Below are 7,862 nucleotides of genomic sequence, written 5' to 3' on the forward strand. Positions count from 1 at the left end.
TAATATTCCATTCATAAACTTCATTCCTGCAGCTTATTTTTGACCGCCATGTTGTTTTCCTTAAGGTTTATACTTCTTAGTGTATTTAATAATAGAAGATTCAATGATATTTCTCGTGGTACTGGAATTAGAGTTAATAATGCCATCTCAGTTATCAACTCTAACTCCAGTACCACCAGAAATATCATTGAATATTCTATTACTGAATAAACAAAGAATTATAGTCAATATTAGTGATTGTCTACACAAATTGGATAACTTTTTTTTTGTTGATAAAATTTGTAAACAATTCACTTTCTTGTCCACATAATAAGTTTATGATACGCTTGTTGTCTGTCTTGGACAATCACATGTTTACCATATGGCGTACTAGCTACGTCCCTTCGTTGTATATAAACTGACTGTTATATTTCTCTCTTGTGTCTTCCCTGATGATGTGAGTTTTAGACGAAAGTGCACTTGGGAACTTATCGTGTTTATTTTACCCGTGGACTCATAAGAATATACTTGATCACGTGCAAAATTGTGATCCTTTCCAATATATATATATATATATATATATATATATATATATATATATATATATATATATATATATATATATATATATATATGTATATGTATATATATATATATATATATATATATATATATATATATATATATATATGTATATATATATATATATATATATATATATATATATATATATATATATATATATATCCTTCAGTATGTTTACTTTCGATAATGAGGAACAGAAGAAGGAGCCAAACAAATAAATTTCGTCAAAGACATCTCTCTTTTCTAAACGCTGCCTCGCAAAGATTTTCATTAATTCAAATTGAAGAAACAGACGTATTTTTCTATTGTCTGGTTAGCTCAGTGGTAGAGCGTGAGTCTGACACACTCAAGGTCGTGGGTTCGAGACCCACACCAGACATAATTTTTGTCTTTTTCTTTTTTCATTTTGTCCGCATCACATGTGTGCAACATTCAGTATGTTCGTCCAACGTTATAGTGAAGATCTTCACAATAAATTGGGGTTTTCGACCTTATCTGAAAGGGTCAGGTCCACCAAGACGTCCTTGAAATCTTCCAGAAGCTTCTGGCGATCCTCCTCCAACTGCTGGGCACATCAGAGTTAACATGGGCCGGACATCGGTTGTGGAACAACTTAATCTGCTTCCGGTAGTTAGCAGGGATGATAATGAGGGCTCTGACCTCATACCAGGTCAGCTTAGTTCCAGTCTATTGATTAGTTCCAGTCTATTGATTAGTTCCAGTCTATTGCTTAGTTCCAGTCTATTGATTAGTTCCAGTCTATTGCTTAGTTCCAGTCTATTGCTTAGTTCCAGTCTATTGCTCTGTTCCAGTCTAGTGCTTACTTCCAGTCTATTGCTTAGTTCCAGTCTATTGCAACGACAATAAAAAAGTAAAACTCATTTCTTCGTGGAAAATTGAGAGGAAAACACGACAGCAACATGGAGATTTACCCAGTGGTTATTTTGCCGGCTAGTCGGCAACAGTCGGTCAAACACTATTTTGCCGTGGTAATCTCAGTGCTTCATATAATACTATGTCACAAAATATGATCTTGGGGGCGTAGCTCAGTGGTAGAGCACTCGCTTGGCATGCGAGAGGACCCGGGTTCAAACCCCGGCGCCTCCATTTTTGTTATCTGGTAAATTCATTGTTTTCAGTCTTATATATATATTCTTTTTATTTTTTTTTTTTTATACTTTGTCGCTGTCTCCCGCGTTTGCGAGGTAGCGCAAGGAAACAGACGAAAGAAATGGCCCAACCCCCCCCCCCCATACACATGTATATACATACGTCCACACACGCAAATATACATACCTACACAGCTTTCCATGGTTTACCCCAGACGCTTCACATGCCTTGATTCAATCCACTGACAGCACGTCAACCCCGGTATACCACATCGATCCAATTCACTCTATTCCTTGCCCTCCTTTCACCCTCCTGCATGCTCAGGCCCCGATCACACAAAATCTTTTGCACTCCATCTTTCCACCTCCAATTTGGTCTCCCTCTTCCCCTCGTTCCCTCCACCTCCGACACATATATCCTCTTGGTCAATCTTTCCTCACTCATTCTCTCCATGTGCCCAAACCACTTCAAAACACCCTCTTCTGCTCTCTCAACCACGCTCTTTTTATTTGCACACATCTCTCTTACCCTTACGTTACTCACTCGATCAAACCACCTCACACCACACATTGTCCTCAAACATCTCATTTCCAGCACATCCATCCTCCTACGCACAACTCTATCCATAGCCCACGCCTCGCAACCATACAACATTGTTGGAACCACTATTCCTTCAAACATACACATTTTTGCTTTCCGAGATAATGTTCTCGACTTCCACACATTCTTCAAGGCCCCCAGAATTTTCGCCCCCTCCCCCACCCTATGATCCACTTCCGCTTCCATGGTTCTATCCGCTGCCAGATCCACTCCCAGATATCTAAAACACTTCACTTCCTCCAGTTTTTCTCCATTCAAACTCACCTCCCAATTGACTTGACCCTCAACCCTACTGTACCTAATAACCTTGCTCTTATTCACATTTACTCTTAACTTTCTTCTTCCACACACTTTACCAAACTCAGTCACCAGCTTCTGCAGTTTCTCACATGAATCAGCCACCAGCGCTGTATCATCAGCGAACAACAACTGACTCACTTCCCAAGCTCTCTCATCCCCAACAGACTTCATACTTGCCCCTCTTTCCAAAACTCTTGCATTTACCTCCCTAACAACCCCATCCATAAACAAATTAAACAACCATGGAGACATCACACACCCCTGCCGCAAACCTACATTCACTGAGAACCAATGACTTTCCTCTCTTCCTACACGTACACATGCCTTACATCCTCGATAAAAACTTTTCACTGCTTCTAACAACTTTCCTCCCACACCATATATTCTTAATACCTTCCACAGAGCATCTCTATCAACTCTATCATATGCCTTCTCCAGATCCATAAATGCTACATACAAATCCATTTGCTTTTCTAAGTATTTCTCACATACATTCTTCAAAGCAAACACCTGATCCACACATCCTATACCACTTCTGAAACCACACTGCTCTTCCCCAATCTGATGCTCTGTACATGCCTTCACCCTCTCAATCAATACCCTCCCATATAATTTACCAGGAATACTCAACAAACTTATACCTCTGTAATTTGAGCACTCACTCTTATCCCCTTTTCCTTTGTACAATGGCACTATGCACGCATTCCGCCAATCCTCAGGCACCTCACCATGAGTCATACATACATCAAATAACCTTACCAACCAGTCAACAATACAGTCACCCACTTTTTTAATAAATTCCACTGCAATACCATCCAAACCTGCTGCCTTGCCGGCTTTCACCTTCCGCAAAGCTTTCACTACCTCTTCTCTGTTTACCAAATCATTTTCCCTAACCCTCTCACTTTGCACACCACCTCGACCAAAACACTCTATATCTGCCACTCTATCATCAAACACATTCAACAAACCTTCAAAATACTCACTCCATCTCCTTCTCACATCACCACTACTTGTTATCACCTCCCCATTTGCGCCCTTCACTGAAGTTCCCATTTGCTCCCTTGTCTTACGCACTTTATTTACCTCCTTCCAGAACATCTTTTTATTCTCCCTAAAATTTAATGATACTCTCTCACCCCAACTCTCATTTGCCCATTTTTTCACCTCTTGCACCTTTCTCTTGACCTCCTGTCTCTTTCTTTTATACATCTCCCACTCAATTGCATTTTTTCCCTGCAAAAATCGTCCAAATGCCTCTCTCTTCTCTTTCACTAATACTCTTACTTCTTCATCCCACCACTCACTACCCTTTCTAATCAACCCACCTCCCACTCTTCTCATGCCACAAGCATCTTTTGCGCAATCCATCACTGATTCCCTAAATACATTCCATTCCTCCCCCACTCCCCTTGCTTCCATTGTTCTCACCTTTTTCCATTCTGTACTCAGTCTCTCCTGGTACTTCCTCACACAGGTCTCCTTCTCAAGCTCACTTACTCTCACCACCCTCTTCACCCCAACATTCACTCTTCTTTTCTGAAAACCCATACAAATCTTCACCTTAGCCTCCACAAGATAATGATCAGACATCCCTCCAGTTGCACCTCTCAGCACATTAACATCCAAAAGTCTCTCTTTCGCACGCCTGTCAATTAACACGTAATCCAATAACGCTCTCTGGCCATCTCTCCTACTTACATAAGTATACTTATGTATATCTCGCTTTTTAAACCAGGTATTCCCAATCATCAGTCCTTTTTCAGCACATAAATCTACAAGCTCTTCACCATTTCCATTTACAACACTGAACACCCCATGTATACCAATTATTCCCTCAACTGCCACATTACTCACCTTTGCATTCAAATCACCCATCACTATAACCCGGTCTCGTGCATCAAAACCACTAACACTCTCATTCAGCTGCTCCCAAAACACTTGCCTCTCATGATCTTTCTTCTCATGCCCAGGTGCATATGCACCAATAATCACCCACCTCTCTCCATCAACTTTCAGTTTTACCCATATTAATCGAGAATTTACTTTATTACACTCTATCACATACTCCCACAACTCCTGTTTCAGGAGTATTGCTACTCCTTCCCTTGCTCTTGTCCTCTCACTAACCCCTGACTTTACTCCCCAGACATTCCCAAACCACTCTTCCCCTTTACCCTTGAGCTTCGTTTCACTCAGAGCCAAAACATCCAGGTTCCTTTCCTCAAACATACTACCTATCTCTCCTTTTTTCACATCTTGGTTACATCCACACACATTTAGGCACCCCACTCTGAGCCTTCGAGGAGGATGAGCACTCCCCGCGTGACTCCTTCTTCTGTTTCCCATTTTAGAAGGTTAATACAAGGAGGGGAGGATTTCTGGCCCCCCGCTCCCGTCCCCTCTAGTCGCTTTCTACGACACGCGAGGAATACGTGGGAAGTATTCTTTCACCCCTATCCCCAGGGATAATATACACACATATACACATATACACATACACACACACACACACATACATACGCACATATACACACACACACACATACATATATATACATATGAAAAATGTAAGAAACGATTTAGAAAACTGAAACTTCTAGCTTGAAATGAATGAAAAAAATGAATGTCACATAATGGTTCAACCTCTGGCTATGGAAAAAAGGAAATGTATAATTTATTTACACAAACGTCAATAGCAGTTCTCATCATCAATTTAACCACTGTATCAATAAGCTTCAATGTCTAAGCTACATTTTTTCTCCAATTTCACTATTTTCCTTCACATTTTCAATTGTGTCTGAAGGTTCTACTTCAAGAGTGATTGTTTTTCCAGTAAGGGTCTTCACATCTTGGTTACATCCACACACATTTAGGCACCCCACTCTGAGCCTTCGAGGAGGATGCTTTACTTGTGGTGCTGACTTCCGGCCACTTGGTTCAGTGCAGTGTGGCGCAGACGGAGGCCAGATGAACCAAACCTCAAGCGTACTGATGAGGTATCACCATGTCATCAGTTCCGCATCCTGTTGGAGTCAAGTATCAACTAACACTCAAAGAGCTCCAGTATACTTGGAAAACGTATGGTAACAAAACCTGATAGCCTTTCACATGGTTATATGCTGAAGGACAGTATTGGTATCCTACTCATTCAGTCCACGTAGACTGAGACATACGGGTGCTCCCCCCACACACCGCTCCCTCCAGCACAATGTGATATAGATGTTCTAGTGATATGAAATTTTTTTTACAGAAGAGCAAAAGGAATATCTAATTTCAATCAGTGGTTACTCTGGGGACTAATTTGAATCGCTGCTTCGTAAGTAAATGTCGAAATAAATAACTACGATATGGTCCTTCTTGATCACGCTCGTACACTATTGATAGATATCCTTATATATATATATATATATATATATATATATATATATATATATATATATATATATATATATATATATATATATATATATATATATATATATATATATATATATATATATATATATATATATATGAATATCGTCCGATCAGAAAAGTTAAGCAACGTTGGGTCTGGTTAGTACTTGGATGGGTGACCGTCTGGGAACACCAGATGCTGTTATCCCTGGGGATAGGGAAGAAAGAATACTTGCCACGTATTCCCTGCGTGTCGTACAAGGCGACTAAAAGGGGAGGGAGCAAAAGGCCGGAAATCCTTTACTCTCATTTTCAATTTTTCAAAAGACGGAACAGAGAAGATATAGAGATATTGCAATGATGTAACTAATATAAGATATAAGAATGAATGGAAGATACGGATGTAGCTGAAACAAGGAGTAATTAAGATTAAGGTGCAATGAAAATTATTCTCTAGTGAAGATGAATGTATATGTTAAAATTTTATATTGAACATCAAGTAGCAAGAGGCAGACATGCTAACCGCTAGGCTAAGGGACTGTATAATAGGAAACAACTATTCGAAATACTAAGTACTCGAATACCCTTCGTCTCACTATGGTGAGCAACGGGGTCTATCGGTTGTTTCCGAACAGAACACATAGCCAGCTGAGAGCGTTTGCACAAGGGGTCTTGCACAAGGGGTCCCAGGTTCGATCCTGGCTGATGGAGCTTTGTATGTTCTATGAAGGTGCGCGTTCATATACACTTTATTCGTATTCATATAACTCCGCGTTGTACAGTCAGGTTCGGTAAAACGCTCTCAGCTGGCTATGTGTTCTGTTCGGAAACAACCGATAGACCGCGTTGCTCACCATAGTGAGACGAAGGGTATTCGAGTACTTAGTATTTCGAATAGTTGTTTCCTATTATACAGTCCCTTAGCCTAGCGGTTAGCATGCCTGCCTCTTGCACAAGGGGTCCCAGGTTCGATCCTGGCTGATGGAGCTTTGTATGTTCTATGAAGGTGCGCGTTCATATACACTTTATTCATATATATATATATATATATATATATATATATATATATCATACAAGCTTCCAACAGCCAGGATCGAACCTGGGACCCCTGTGCAACAGGCAGGAAAAGACCGGTGTAGACCCAGTTGCTCACCAACGTGAGACGAAGGCTATTCGAGTACATAGTATTCGAATAGTTATTTCCCTATCAGTGGCGATCATAGCCTAGCGGTAGCTCTCCCGCCTGTTGCACAGGGGTCCCGGGTTCAATCCTGGCTGTTGGAGGTTTGAATGTTCTATGAAAGCGCGCGTTCATATCCTCTTAGTTCGAATATATGTATATATATGTATATATATATATATATATATATATATATATATGTATGTAGCATTTATGGATCTGGAGAAGGCATATGATAGAGTTGATAGAGATGCTCTGTGGAAGGTATTAAGAATATATGGTGTGGGAGGCAAGTTGTTAGAAGCAGTGAAAAGTTTTTATCGAGGATGTAAGGCATGTGTACGTGTAGGAAGAGAGGAAAGTGATTGGTTCTCAGTGAATGTAGGTTTGCGGCAGGGGTGTGTGATGTCTCCATGGTTGTTTAATTTGTTTATGGATGGGGTTGTTAGGGAGGTAAATGCAAGAGTCCTGGAAAGAGGGGCAAGTATGAAGTCTGTTGGGGATGAGAGAGCTTGGGAAGTGAGTCAGTTGTTGTTCGTTGATGATACAGAGCTGGTGGCTGATTCATGTGAGAAACTGCAGAAGCTGGTGACTGAGTTTGGTAAAGTGTGTGGAAGAAGAAAGTTAAGAGTAAATGTGAATAAGAGCAAGGTTATTAGGTACAGTAGGGTTGAGGGTCAAGTCAATTGGGAGGTGAGTTTGAATGGAG

The 7,862-nt window shown here is 40.4% G+C and overlaps 2 non-coding genes across 2 annotated transcripts; both read left to right on the forward strand.

Moving 5' to 3' along the window:
* Positions 1–871: 871 nt before the first annotated feature.
* Positions 872–943, forward strand: TRNAV-GAC (transfer RNA valine (anticodon GAC)). Its single transcript has one exon. It is a non-coding gene; the product is annotated as a tRNA-Val (tRNA).
* A 656-nt stretch (positions 944–1,599) lies between these two features.
* Positions 1,600–1,671, forward strand: TRNAA-GGC (transfer RNA alanine (anticodon GGC)). The gene has a single exon. It is a non-coding gene; the product is annotated as a tRNA-Ala (tRNA).
* The last annotated feature ends 6,191 nt before the right edge of the window (positions 1,672–7,862 follow it).

This window comes from Panulirus ornatus, chromosome 42 (assembly GCF_036320965.1).
Source record: "Panulirus ornatus isolate Po-2019 chromosome 42, ASM3632096v1, whole genome shotgun sequence".
Taxonomy (NCBI): domain Eukaryota; kingdom Metazoa; phylum Arthropoda; class Malacostraca; order Decapoda; family Palinuridae; genus Panulirus; species Panulirus ornatus.